Consider the following 15535-nt stretch of genomic DNA (forward strand, 5'->3'; position numbering starts at 1 on the left):
AATAGTAGAGAAGGGGTTTGTAATTGGAACTCCAATGGGAAACATGGTTGAAACAAATATTGTATATGTGGATGTGGGGGTTAGTTTATCCGGGTATGAAACAGAAGTAGACTTGATTCCCTTAGAGCTGCATGATTTTGACATAATACTAGGCATGGATTGGTTGAGTAAATACAAGGCACTAATAGATTGTTATGCTAAAACTGTTACTTTTCAAACACCTAAGGGCGAGAAAATGACTTTTGAAGGAGAGATATTTCCCAAACTGAATGCTTTAATATCGGTGGTAACAGCCCAAAAACTTTTAAGAAAGGGATGTATGGGATACCTCGCATACATCTTAAACTCTGATGATGAAGGTCCACGATTGAAGGATATTCCTGTGGTGAAGGATTTCCCAGATGTGTTTCCAGAAGAACTACCAGGACTACCCCCGGAGCGAGAGGTAGAGGTGTCTATAGACACTTTTCCTGGAGTCCCACCCATAGCCCAACAACCGTATCGGATGGCTCCAGCAGAACTGAACGAGTTAAAGACTCAATTACAGGAATTATTAGACAAGGGGTTCATACGGCCCAGTAATTCTCCTTGGGGAGCACCGGTCCTATTTGTAAGAAAGAAAGATGGAACCCATAGGCTTTGTATTGACTATCGACAATTGAACAAAATAACAATGAAAAACAAGTATCCGTTACCTCGGATAGATGATTTGTTCGACCAATTAAAGGGAGCGAGGGCATTTTCGAAGATAGATCTGAGATCAGGGTACTATCAGATGAAGATTAAAGAAGCGGATGTAGCAAAGACCGCATTTAGAACTCGTTACGGACACTATGAATTTTTGGTGTTACCGTTCGGGTTGACGAACGCCCCAGCCCTCTTCATGGATTTGATGAATCGGGTTTTCCAACCATACCTGGATAAGTTTGTGGTGGTATTCATTGATGATATACTGGTGTACTCAAATTCTTTCAAGGAGCACGAAGAACACTTGAGACAAACCTTACAAACCTTAAGAGATCACCAGTTATATGCAAAATTGAGTAAATGTGAATTTTGGCTGAAAAGAGTGACGTTTTTGGGACATGTCATTTCAGCCGAAGGTGTTTTTGTCGACCCTCAAAAAGTCGAAGCAGTCTTGAAATGGGAAAGACCGACTTCGGTCACTGAAATACGTAGTTTCCTGGGACTTGCAGGATACTATCGGAGATTTATTGAAGGTTTTTCCCTGATTGCAACCCCTTTGACCCAGCTAACTAGGAAGGATAAGAAGTGGGTGTGGTCGGAAGAATGTGAGGCAAGCTTCCAAGAATTGAAGAGGAGGCTCACCACTGCTCCAGTCTTAACTCTCCCCTCAGGGACCGAGGGTTTTGTGGTATATAGTGATGCCTCGGGGAAGGGATTGGGGTGTGTTTTGATGCAACATGGGAAGGTGATCGCCTATGCATCAAGGCAATTAAAGACTCATGAGGTGAACTACCCGGTGCACGACCTGGAGTTGGCAGCTGTAGTATTTGCCTTGAGGATATGGAGACACTATTTGTATGGGTCTCGAACCCAAATTTTTACTGATCATAAGAGCCTGAAGTATCTGATGTCGCAAAAGGAGTTGAACATGCGGCAAAGAAGGTGGATAGAGCTCATTAAGGATTATGATTGCACCATAGAATACCACCCGGGGAAAGCAAATGTGGTGGCAGATGCCCTCAGTCGCAAAAATAAAGCCTCCTTGGGAAGCTTAACAGTGGGAAAGGAGCGGCAATTGGCAGAATTAAAAGAGTTGGGTGCAGATTTGGGAATTGATGCAAGAGGTGGGTTAGTAGCCCAATTATTGGTGCGACCAACGTATCGAGAACAGATACTACATGCCCAATTCCATGACAAGGTGGGATCCAAGATTAGGAAGAATGTGGAGGCCGGGGTAGAAATGAAATTCCGAGTAGCGGATGATGGATCCTTGATGATGGGACAACGGTTGTACGTGCCTGATGACGAAACAGTCAAACGTATGGTTCTGCAAGAAGCACATGAGTCCAAATTCTCCATACATCCTGGCAGTACTAAGATGTACCGAGACCTGAAACACCTCTATTGGTGGCCTAATATGAAAAGGGAAATAGCTGAGTATGTGTCAAAGTGTGGGATATGTCAACAAGTCAAGGTTGAACACCAAAGGCCTGCGGGACCATTACAGCCATTACAAATTCCAGAATGGAAGTGGGAGATGATCACCATGGATTTCGTGTCAGGATTTCCCAAGGGGAGAAAAGGAAATGATGCAATATGGGTCATTGTGGATCGGTTGACGAAATCCGCACTATTCTTGCCTGTAAAGATGACCGACTCGGTGGACAAGCTTGCCAAGATCTACATAAATGAGGTGGTACGACTTCATGGGATTCCGGTGTCCATTGTATCGGATCGAGATCCTAGGTTCACCTCTCGACTTTGGCCGAGCATACAACATGCCTTGGGGACAAGATTGGACATGAGCACTGCGTTTCACCCTCAAACGGATGGCCAATCGGAAAGAGTCATTCAAGTCTTGGAAGACCTATTACGGGCATGTGTGCTAGAATTTGGAGGAAACTGGGAGGAACACATGGCATTGGTGGAGTTCACGTATAACAATAGTCACCAAGCCACAATAGGGATGGCCCCATATGAAGCCTTGTATGGTAGGAGGTGTAGAACTCCTTTATGTTGGGAGGAAATTGGGGACCGGAAGTTATATGGCGCAGAGTTAGTTCAAGTCACCACGGAGAAAGTGAGAATTATCAGGGATCGCATCAAAGCCGCACAGGATAGACAGAAGAAGTATGCCGATGTGAGGAGAAGACCTCTCGAGTTCAGTACGGGGGACCAGGTGTTCCTGAAGGTAGCCCCATGGAAGAACATGTTACGATTTGGATTGACAGGAAAGTTAACTCCCCGTTTCATTGGACCCTTCAAAATCTTACAACGAGTTGGACCAGTAGCCTACAAGGTGGATTTGCCCCCACAGTTAGCCAGGGTCCATGATGTGTTCCATGTCTCCTTGTTAAGGAAGGCTAACGTAGACCCCGCCCGAGTTCTACCCCAGGTCCCAGTAGAGGTCAAGGAAGACTTAACACTGGAATTGAGGCCCATAAGGATACTAGATCAAGAAGTGAAGGAGTTACGGAGCAAAAAGATCCCCATCGTTAGAATCTTATGGCGAAATGCTCAAGTAGAAGAGGAAACTTGGGAGAGGGAGGCTGAGATGAGAAAAAAGTACCCCAATTTATTTGATCTACCAGGTATGGAGTGTGAAACTTCTTAAATTTCGAGGACGAAATTCATATTTAGGAGGGGAGAATGTAAACACCCAAAGGAAAATATATATATATTTAGAGAGAGAGAGATGATGATGAATGCAGTTTTCGCTGCCAATGCAGAAATCGGCAGCGACGCAGTTTTCGCTGCCGATGCAGAAATCAGCAGCGATGCAGTTTTCGCTGCCGATTCTGGACTGGGCAGCGATGCAGTTTTCGCTGCCGATTCTGGACTGGGCGGCGATGCAGTTTTCGATGCCGATTCTGGACTGGGCCGCGACGCAGTTTTCGCTGCCGATGCAGAAATCGGCAGCGATGCAGTTTTCGCTGCCGATTCTGGACTTGGCAGCGACGCAGCCTTCACTACCGATACAGATATCGGTAGCGACACAGTTTTCGCTGCCCATTTCTTGATCGGCAGCGACGCAGTTTTCGCTGCCGATGCAGAAATCGGCAGCGACGCAGTTTTCGCTGCCGATGCAGAAATCGGCAGCGATGCAGTTTTTGCTGCCGATTTCTCAATGAACAGTGACGCAGAGCTGGGAGGGAGGGGTAAAACTGATTTTAGATAAACCAAACAAGGATAAGGACACACCTAAACCAACCCCCAAACAACCCATTTCATTGGATGGGTAGTATAAATACAAAGAGGGGAGAGAGAATGACCCATCTTCTTCCAAATCCAGCAGCTGCATGCCGTTCTTCCCTTCCCCTTTCACAACAGAAACGTGAATCAGACCAGTAGAGATTACTTTTTGAACTTGTGAGGGAGAGATGAGACCTTGAGAGAGGAGTGGGCAGCTGCATAGAGGAGAGGAAAAAGAGAGCTGGAAAACGTGAGAGGAGGAAGAAGGAGGAGAACCAGCAGCTGAATAGTGTCAAACCTTCCTCAAACTTAGTTAAATTCAGAAGGTATGGGTCATTAAAACTCTCTTCCTCTCCCCCGTAAGATCAAAAACGAAAATGAAGAAGAAAAACCCTAAGAAAAGAATTGATCTAAGACCTAAGCCAGCTGTGAAAGAAGCTGAAATTAACCAAGAGAACAAGCAAACAAAAGTGAAATAAAGTCAATTTCAGAACATCTAACAAATCATGGTAGAGGGCTGGCTTTAACTAGGGGGTAATTAATGTGTTCTGCTGTGATGTTGTTGCTGGACTTAATGTGTTCTGCTGTGATGATTGTTGCTGGAATTAATGTGTTCTACTGTGATGATTGTGCTGAAATTGATGCTGCCGATTTGTGTGTTGCGCAGCGAAATTCTGCTTCGCTGCCGCAACTGAACCTGCTGCAGCGAATTAATATTCGCTGCCGATTTGTGTGTTGCGCAGCGAAATTCTGCTTCGCTGCCGCAACTGAACCTGCTGCAGCGATTTGATATTCGCTGCCGATTTGTGTGTTGCGCAGCGAAATTCGTTTTCGCTGCCGCAACTGAACCTCCTGCAGCGATTTGATATTCGCTGCCGATTTGTGTGTTGCGCAGCGAAATTCTGTTTCGCTGCCGCAACTGAACCTGCTGCAGCGATTTAATATTCGCTGCCGATTTGTGTGTTGCGCAACGAAATTCTGTTTCGCTGACGCAACTGAACCTCCTGCAGCGATTTGATATTCGCTGCCGATTTGTGTGTTGCGCAGCGAAATTCTGTTCCGCTGCCGCAGCTGAACCTCCTGCAGCGAAGTGATATTCGCTGCCGAGTTGTGCGTTGTGCAGCGAAACTGTGGCGCCAACAGCGGTGCAGTTCTCGCTGCCGAACTGGCAGCCTGCGGCGAACCAGTTCTCGCTGCCGAATTGGGCAGCCTGCAACGAACCAGTTCTCGCTGCCGATTCCTACAATAAGCCTCCTAGACAGGAATAACTTAAATGCTAATAACAATTTCATGATATGATGGTGTAAAATAGGGAACACTTGAATGTGAACATATGAACTATTGAAATAAGTGTGATGATGAATGTGATTCAAAAATAAAATAAATACAACTGTGCTGATTTGTGACCATTGATGTCTTAGGTGGTGCGGTCGGGATTGGACCATCATCAAGACAGGAACGACCCACAGGTGGAGCAGGTAGGTGACTTGCACCTTTCTTTTTCATACGTTGAATCTTGGAATATTTTAACTTGAGTACTACCATATTGTTAGAACCGATATTAAATTGTCGAACGCTTAATTGTTGATAAAAGAGTGATTAGCTTCGGCTAATGGCATCCGAATGGATGGCCGGGACAAAAGACTGATTAGCTTCGGCTAATGGCATCCAAACGGATGGCCGGGACAAAGAATGATTAGCTTTGGCTAATGGCGTCCGAATGGATGGCCGGGATGAAGGACTGATTAGCTTCGGCTAATGGCATCCAAACGGATGGCCGGGACAAAGAGTGATTAGCTTCGGCTAATGGCATCCGAATGGATGGCCGGGACAAAGAATGATTAGCTTTGGCTAATGGCGTCCGAATGGATGGCCGGGTTAAAAAGGGATGATTGCGCTGCCGATTGTGGATCGGCAGCGACGCAGTTCCGCTGCCGATTCTGGATCGGCAGCGACACAGTATTCGCTGCCGATTCTGGATCGGCAGCGATGCAGTCTTCGCTGCCGATACAGACATCGGCAGCGACCCAGTTTCGCTGCCGATTCCTTGATCGGCAGCGATGTAGTTTCGGCTGCCGATTTTAGGATTGGCAGCGACGCAGCTATCGCTATGGAATCCGGATGGATAGCCGGGACAAATAAACGACTAGTTTCGGCGAATGGCATTTGAAAACTTGTGTATCTATATGTACTACTAATTGTTACATCAAATACATGAAGAAATTATAAATGTTAATGCTTATTTAATTGCTAGGCCGTTAGTTACCATTATTATTATTATTAAGTATTTGTTTTCTCTTAAATGTTTTGTACTGCTGCAGGGACATCACACCAACGAGATGTCTAGGATACCCGATACACGGGAACCTACTTTTGCAAGGAATTAAGTAGATGCATTCTAAATCACAATGTATTTTGTAGGGATCAATGTACTGAATGTATAACTTTTATTAGATCCTTTTTGTTTAAAAATTGTGATGGCTATTAGAAGTATAAGAGTGCAAACTCATGTCCATGTATATATATTTTTAATATGAACTTCAAATCATGCAACCTTAATATTATGTGTTTGTGTAAGATTCGCTTTTGAATGAACTGTTGATTGTATGGATTGTATTTTGATGATGTGAGGATTCAAGTTCTTTGATTACCGGCACCATGTGATATATATATATATAAAAAAATTTACTATTGTTTTGGGCTTAGAAAGCCGGGTTGTTACAGTTGGTATCAGAGCACTTGGTATGGATCCTGAGGATCATTAATAAATGTGTTGTTGCGATGAATTTCAGGATGGTACGCACCCGACAAGGGACACGAACTGAGCCACCCTCCTTAGAAAGGAGGGGCATGAACCGAGGTGCCCAAGGTTGGCAAGACGAAGATCCCTTAGATGATACGGCATCTCATGCTCCGATAATACCGCCCGAAACTTTGCAGGGGGAAGATACGGTGGCAGGAGAAGGCCCGAGGTCTCATCAGACAGAGGGAACACCCCCAGTCGCAACAGAGCAGCGAGAAAGATCAGAAGCACAGCCATCTACTGTTCCAACTGGTGTGCCCCCACAATATGTAGATGCAGGACTCCTTGTACAAATAGTTAAAGCAGTGATGGAAGGCATGGCTAGTTCAGCAGCACAAACAACCCCTACCACGCAGATTCCACCAGCAGCCCCTACGACCAGCATGACCATGGATAATGTGGTACCACTGGTGCGACTAGTCAAGAGTATGAGGGAAATGGGTTGTGAACCGTATATGGGGGAACAAGATGCAGAGATAGCTGGAAGATGGATCAGGAAGGTAGAAAAGACAATGATTCAAATAAGCATACCCGAGGGTTTGAGGGTAAATTGTGCATCCCAGTTACTATCTGATAGGGCCATGACATGGTGGGAAACAGTTCAGCTGAGGCGTGCGACTGAGACCCTAACTTGGAGTGATTTCAAGACAGAGTTTGAGAATCAGTTTTATTCCAAGTATCATCGCAAGGTGAAAGAACAAGAGTTCTTAGCATTAAGACAGGGTGATATGTCAGTATTGGAGTACGAAAGGAGATTCCATGACCTCTCATTGTTCGCCCCACATTATGTGCCGACAGAGGAACATATGATTGAAAAGTTGAGAGATGGTTTACGACAGGATTTGAGACAAGGATTGATCGCCTTGCGATTTAAATCGGTGAGGGAGTTGATTGAGGCTGCACAAGCTCTGGAGGCATGTATTGGAGAAAGCCAAGGGGGGTATCAGAGTATAACCAAAAAGAGAGATGGGGACTATTTCAGCGGCAGACCACCGCACCCGAAGAAAGGAAAAAGTGGAGAGTTTGAGCAGCACGGGAAGAAGGGGAGTTTGATATTACCGCCTCACCAACAGTCAAGTGGGAGAATGATGGCGGGACAGTCGCACTCGAGGGCAAACTCTTCAACTGGGACCGGTGACCGCAGGGGAGTTGACTATCCTTTTTGTGTAAAATGTGGACAAAAACACCCTGGGGACTGCTCAGTTTCCCCTGGGCGATGCTTTGTGTGCAGAGGAGAGGGTCATAGGTGGAGGAACTGCCAGTATCTTAGCCAAGGGTGTCATTACTGTGGTGGGAAAGGTCATTACAAGAGGGATTGCCCCAAAAGAAACACTGGACAAGTACAGAGCTATAGACAGCCCAGTCAGAGCCACCAGCAGTCAGTCACCGTTAATAGGCCAGTGAGATCTTCTCAATCAGGGGCAAACTCCAGTCGAGGGAAGCCGAGGGCACAAAATGATCGGACCCCAGGGAGGGTCTTCCACCTGACACAGGAGGAGGCCAGGGCTGCATCGGATGTGGTGGCAGGTACACTACTGTTGAATGATTTTAATATGCATGTATTGTTTGATCCGGGTGCCACCCACTCATTCATTGCTAAGAGAAGTGTCACTAAATTGAGAAAGGAAGTAGAAATAGTAGAGAAGGGGTTTGTAATTGGAACTCCAATGGGAAACATGGTTGAAACAAATATTGTATATGTGGATGTGGGGGTTAGTTTATCCGGGTATGAAACAGAAGTAGACTTGATTCCCTTAGAGCTGCATGATTTTGACATAATACTAGGCATGGATTGGTTGAGTAAATACAAGGCACTAATAGATTGTTATGCTAAAACTGTTACTTTTCAAACACCTAAGGGCGAGAAAATGACTTTTGAAGGAGAGATATTTCCCAAACTGAATGCTTTAATATCGGTGGTAACAGCCCAAAAACTTTTAAGAAAGGGATGTATGGGATACCTCGCATACATCTTAAACTCTGATGATGAAGGTCCACGATTGAAGGATATTCCTGTGGTGAAGGATTTCCCAGATGTGTTTCCAGAAGAACTACCAGGACTACCCCCGGAGCGAGAGGTAGAGGTGTCTATAGACACTTTTCCTGGAGTCCCACCCATAGCCCAACAACCGTATCGGATGGCTCCAGCAGAACTGAACGAGTTAAAGACTCAATTACAGGAATTATTAGACAAGGGGTTCATACGGCCCAGTAATTCTCCTTGGGGAGCACCGGTCCTATTTGTAAGAAAGAAAGATGGAACCCATAGGCTTTGTATTGACTATCGACAATTGAACAAAATAACAATGAAAAACAAGTATCCGTTACCTCGGATAGATGATTTGTTCGACCAATTAAAGGGAGCGAGGGCATTTTCGAAGATAGATCTGAGATCAGGGTACTATCAGATGAAGATTAAAGAAGCGGATGTAGCAAAGACCGCATTTAGAACTCGTTACGGACACTATGAATTTTTGGTGTTACCGTTCGGGTTGACGAACGCCCCAGCCCTCTTCATGGATTTGATGAATCGGGTTTTCCAACCATACCTGGATAAGTTTGTGGTGGTATTCATTGATGATATACTGGTGTACTCAAATTCTTTCAAGGAGCACGAAGAACACTTGAGACAAACCTTACAAACCTTAAGAGATCACCAGTTATATGCAAAATTGAGTAAATGTGAATTTTGGCTGAAAAGAGTGACGTTTTTGGGACATGTCATTTCAGCCGAAGGTGTTTTTGTCGACCCTCAAAAAGTCGAAGCAGTCTTGAAATGGGAAAGACCGACTTCGGTCACTGAAATACGTAGTTTCCTGGGACTTGCAGGATACTATCGGAGATTTATCGAAGGTTTTTCCCTGATTGCAACCCCTTTGACCCAGCTAACTAGGAAGGATAAGAAGTGGGTGTGGTCGGAAGAATGTGAGGCAAGCTTCCAAGAATTGAAGAGGAGGCTCACCACTGCTCCAGTCTTAACTCTCCCCTCAGGGACCGAGGGTTTTGTGGTATATAGTGATGCCTCGGGGAAGGGATTGGGGTGTGTTTTGATGCAACATGGGAAGGTGATCGCCTATGCATCAAGGCAATTAAAGACTCATGAGGTGAACTACCCGGTGCACGACCTGGAGTTGGCAGCTGTAGTATTTGCCTTGAGGATATGGAGACACTATTTGTATGGGTCTCGAACCCAAATTTTTACTGATCATAAGAGCCTGAAGTATCTGATGTCGCAAAAGGAGTTGAACATGCGGCAAAGAAGGTGGATAGAGCTCATTAAGGATTATGATTGCACCATAGAATACCACCCGGGGAAAGCAAATGTGGTGGCAGATGCCCTCAGTCGCAAAAATAAAGCCTCCTTGGGAAGCTTAACAGTGGGAAAGGAGCGGCAATTGGCAGAATTAAAAGAGTTGGGTGCAGATTTGGGAATTGATGCAAGAGGTGGGTTAGTAGCCCAATTATTGGTGCGACCAACGTATCGAGAACAGATACTACATGCCCAATTCCATGACAAGGTGGGATCCAAGATTAGGAAGAATGTGGAGGCCGGGGTAGAAATGAAATTCCGAGTAGCGGATGATGGATCCTTGATGATGGGACAACGGTTGTACGTGCCTGATGACGAAACAGTCAAACGTATGGTTCTGCAAGAAGCACATGAGTCCAAATTCTCCATACATCCTGGCAGTACTAAGATGTACCGAGACCTGAAACACCTCTATTGGTGGCCTAATATGAAAAGGGAAATAGCTGAGTATGTGTCAAAGTGTGGGATATGTCAACAAGTCAAGGTTGAACACCAAAGGCCTGCGGGACCATTACAGCCATTACAAATTCCAGAATGGAAGTGGGAGATGATCACCATGGATTTCGTGTCAGGATTTCCCAAGGGGAGAAAAGGAAATGATGCAATATGGGTCATTGTGGATCGATTGACGAAATCCGCACTATTCTTGCCTGTAAAGATGACCGACTCGGTGGACAAGCTTGCCAAGATCTACATAAATGAGGTGGTACGACTTCATGGGATTCCGGTGTCCATTGTATCGGATCGAGATCCTAGGTTCACCTCTCGACTTTGGTCGAGCATACAACATGCCTTGGGGACAAGATTGGACATGAGCACTGCGTTTCACCCTCAAACGGATGGCCAATCGGAAAGAGTCATTCAAGTCTTGGAAGACCTATTACGGGCATGTGTGCTAGAATTTGGAGGAAACTGGGAGGAACACATGGCATTGGTGGAGTTCACGTATAACAATAGTCACCAAGCCACAATAGGGATGGCCCCATATGAAGCCTTGTATGGTAGGAGGTGTAGAACTCCTTTATGTTGGGAGGAAATTGGGGACCGGAAGTTATATGGCGCAGAGTTAGTTCAAGTCACCACGGAGAAAGTGAGAATTATCAGGGATCGCATCAAAGCCGCACAGGATAGACAGAAGAAGTATGCCGATGTGAGGAGAAGACCTCTCGAGTTCAGTACGGGGGACCAGGTGTTCCTGAAGGTAGCCCCATGGAAGAACATGTTACGATTTGGATTGACAGGAAAGTTAACTCCCCGTTTCATTGGACCCTTCAAAATCTTACAACGAGTTGGACCAGTAGCCTACAAGGTGGATTTGCCCCCACAGTTAGCTAGGGTCCATGATGTGTTCCATGTCTCCTTGTTAAGGAAGGCTAACGTAGACCCCGCCCGAGTTCTACCCCAGGTCCCAGTAGAGGTCAAGGAAGACTTAACACTGGAATTGAGGCCCATAAGGATACTAGATCAAGAAGTGAAGGAGTTACGGAGCAAAAAGATCCCCATCGTTAGAATCTTATGGCGAAATGCTCAAGTAGAAGAGGAAACTTGGGAGAGGGAGGCTGAGATGAGAAAAAAGTACCCCAATTTATTTGATCTACCAGGTATGGAGTGTGAAACTTCTTAAATTTCGAGGACGAAATTCATATTTAGGAGGGGAGAATGTAAACACCCAAAGGAAAATATATATATATTTAGAGAGAGAGAGATGATGATGAATGCAGTTTTCGCTGCCAATGCAGAAATCGGCAGCGACGCAGTTTTCGCTGCCGATGCAGAAATCAGCAGCGATGCAGTTTTCGCTGCCGATTCTGGACTGGGCGGCGATGCAGTTTTCGATGCCGATTCTGGACTGGGCCGCGACGCAGTTTTCGCTGCCGATGCAGAAATCGGCAGCGATGCAGTTTTCGCTGCCGATTCTGGACTTGGCAGCGACGCAGCCTTCACTACCGATACAGATATCGGTAGCGACACAGTTTTCGCTGCCCATTTCTTGATCGGCAGCGACGCAGTTTTCGCTGCCGATGCAGAAATCGGCAGCGACGCAGTTTTCGCTGCCGATGCAGAAATCGGCAGCGATGCAGTTTTTGCTGCCGATTTCTCAATGAACAGTGACGCAGAGCTGGGAGGGAGGGGTAAAACTGATTTTAGATAAACCAAACAAGGATAAGGACACACCTAAACCAACCCCCAAACAACCCATTTCATTGGATGGGTAGTATAAATACAAAGAGGGGAGAGAGAATGACCCATCTTCTTCCAAATCCAGCAGCTGCATGCCGTTCTTCCCTTCCCCTTTCACAACAGAAACGTGAATCAGACCAGTAGAGATTACTTTTTGAACTTGTGAGGGAGAGATGAGACCTTGAGAGAGGAGTGGGCAGCTGCATAGAGGAGAGGAAAAAGAGAGCTGGAAAACGTGAGAGGAGGAAGAAGGAGGAGAACCAGCAGCTGAATAGTGTCAAACCTTCCTCAAACTTAGTTAAATTCAGAAGGTATGGGTCATTAAAACTCTCTTCCTCTCCCCCGTAAGATCAAAAACGAAAATGAAGAAGAAAAACCCTAAGAAAAGAATTGATCTAAGACCTAAGCCAGCTGTGAAAGAAGCTGAAATTAACCAAGAGAACAAGCAAACAAAAGTGAAATAAAGTCAATTTCAGAACATCTAACAAATCATGGTAGAGGGCTGGCTTTAACTAGGGGGTAATTAATGTGTTCTGCTGTGATGTTGTTGCTGGACTTAATGTGTTCTGCTGTGATGATTGTTGCTGGAATTAATGTGTTCTACTGTGATGATTGTGCTGAAATTGATGCTGCCGATTTGTGTGTTGCGCAGCGAAATTCTGCTTCGCTGCCGCAACTGAACCTGCTGCAGCGAATTAATATTCGCTGCCGATTTGTGTGTTGCGCAGCGAAATTCTGCTTCGCTGCCGCAACTGAACCTGCTGCAGCGAATTAATATTCGCTGCCGATTTGTGTGTTGCGCAGCGAAATTCTGTTTCGCTGACGCAACTGAACCTCCTGCAGCGATTTGATATTCGCTGCCGATTTGTGTGTTGCGCAGCGAAATTCGTTTTCGCTGCCGCAACTGAACCTCCTGCAGCGATTTGATATTCGCTGCCGATTTGTGTGTTGCGCAGCGAAATTCTGTTTCGCTGACGCAACTGAACCTCCTGCGGCGATTTGATATTCGCTGCCGAATTGTGTGTTGCGCAGCGAAATTCTGTTTCGCTGCCGCAACTGAACCTGCTGCAGCGATTTAATATTCGCTGCCGATTTGTGTGTTGCGCAGCGAAATTCTGTTTCGCTGACGCAACTGAACCTCCTGCAGCGATTTGATATTCGCTGCCGATTTGTGTGTTGCGCAGCGAAATTCTGTTCCGCTGCCGCAGCTGAACCTCCTGCAGCGAAGTGATATTCGCTGCCGAGTTGTGCGTTGTGCAGCGAAACTGTGGCGCCAACAGCGGTGCAGTTCTCGCTGCCGAACTGGCAGCCTGCGGCGAACCAGTTCTCGCTGCCGAATTGGGCAGCCTGCAACGAACCAGTTCTCGCTGCCGATTCCTACAATAAGCCTCCTAGACAGGAATGACTTAAATGCTAATAACAATTTCATGATATGATGGTGTAAAATAGGGAACACTTGAATGTGAACATATGAACTATTGAAATAAGTGTGATGATGAATGTGATTCAAAAATAAAATAAATACAACTGTGCTGATTTGTGACCATTGATGTCTTAGGTGGTGCGGTCGGGATTGGACCATCATCAAGACAGGAACGACCCACAGGTGGAGCAGGTAGGTGACTTGCACCTTTCTTTTTCATACGTTGAATCTTGGAATATTTTAACTTGAGTACTACCATATTGTTAGAACCGATATTAAATTGTCGAACGCTTAATTGTTGATAAAAGAGTGATTAGCTTCGGCTAATGGCATCCGAATGGATGGCCGGGACAAAAGACTGATTAGCTTCGGCTAATGGCATCCAAACGGATGGCCGGGACAAAGAATGATTAGCTTTGGCTAATGGCGTCCGAATGGATGGCCGGGATGAAGGACTGATTAGCTTCGGCTAATGGCATCCAAACGGATGGCCGGGACAAAGAGTGATTAGCTTCGGCTAATGGCATCCGAATGGATGGCCGGGACAAAGAATGATTAGCTTTGGCTAATGGCGTCCGAATGGATGGCCGGGTTAAAAAGGGATGATTGCGCTGCCGATTGTGGATCGGCAGCGACGCAGTTCCGCTGCCGATTCTGGATCGGCAGCGACACAGTATTCGCTGCCGATTCTGGATCGGCAGCGATGCAGTCTTCGCTGCCGATACAGACATCGGCAGCGACCCAGTTTCGCTGCCGATTCCTTGATCGGCAGCGATGTAGTTTCGGCTGCCGATTTTAGGATTGGCAGCGACGCAGCTATCGCTATGGAATCCGGATGGATAGCCGGGACAAATAAACGACTAGTTTCGGCGAATGGCATTTGAAAACTTGTGTATCTATATGTACTACTAATTGTTACATCAAATACATGAAGAAATTATAAATGTTAATGCTTATTTAATTGCTAGGCCGTTAGTTACCATTATTATTATTATTAAGTATTTGTTTTCTCTTAAATGTTTTGTACTGCTGCAGGGACGTCACACCAACGAGATGTCTAGGATACCCGATACACGGGAACCTACTTTTGCAAGGAATTAAGTAGATGCATTCTAAATCACAATGTATTTTGTAGGGATCAATGTACTGAATGTATAACTTTTATTAGATCCTTTTTGTTTAAAAATTGTGATGGCTATTAGAAGTATAAGAGTGCAAACTCATGTCCATGTATATATATTTTTAATATGAACTTCAAATCATGCAACCTTAATATTATGTGTTTGTGTAAGATTCGCTTTTGAATGAACTGTTGATTGTATGGATTGTATTTTGATGATGTGAGGATTCAAGTTCTTTGATTACCGGCACCATGTGATATATATAAAAAAAAAATTTACCATTGTTTTGGGCTTAGAAAGCCGGGTTGTTACATAGGGCGTATTTGGGGTGCTAATATCTTCCCTTTACGCAACCAGTCCCTGTGCCCGATCTTTAAGACCAGTTAGGGTTCCTACTGACCAAATACTAAGTGGTGACTTTCATTCCCGCTTTCCCACTGATAAAAGACAAGAATTCCTTGTCTACCGCATTCCCCATATTTGCCAGATACAACTTGAGAGTGGACGCTAATCGCCACGATGTCGTACACATGCCACAGAATAGCGACTCCACTAGGGACCTTGTAGACTAAGCTTTGTTTTTGTTTGATTATCATGTTTTATTTTTTGGTTTGTGTGTTATTGTTAATATGCATTTACTCATTTACTTGTACACTTTAATTTTGTACATATTTGTTCATGCATTATATAAAATTGCTTCATGCATCATTCACATTTTTAGAGGAGTTTATATTGAAAAAATTTAGGTTAAATGGGAGACTAACAACTTACCTTACAACTTTTAGTTAAGGTTTAAGTTTGTGTAAACCCAACTCTTT

General features: G+C 45.1%; 1 long non-coding RNA gene across 1 annotated transcript; it reads left to right on the forward strand.

Annotated features, from left to right (window-relative positions):
- The first annotated feature begins 12401 nt into the window (after positions 1 to 12401).
- LOC127904743 (uncharacterized) lies at positions 12402 to 14895 on the forward strand. The gene is made up of 3 exons (XR_008058156.1): positions 12402 to 12484; positions 13732 to 13788; positions 14632 to 14895. It is a non-coding gene; the product is annotated as an uncharacterized LOC127904743 (long non-coding RNA).
- Positions 14896 to 15535: the final 640 nt, after the last annotated feature.

The sequence above is a fragment of the Populus trichocarpa genome, chromosome 19, assembly GCF_000002775.5.
Source record: "Populus trichocarpa isolate Nisqually-1 chromosome 19, P.trichocarpa_v4.1, whole genome shotgun sequence".
Lineage (NCBI taxonomy): Eukaryota > Viridiplantae > Streptophyta > Magnoliopsida > Malpighiales > Salicaceae > Populus > Populus trichocarpa.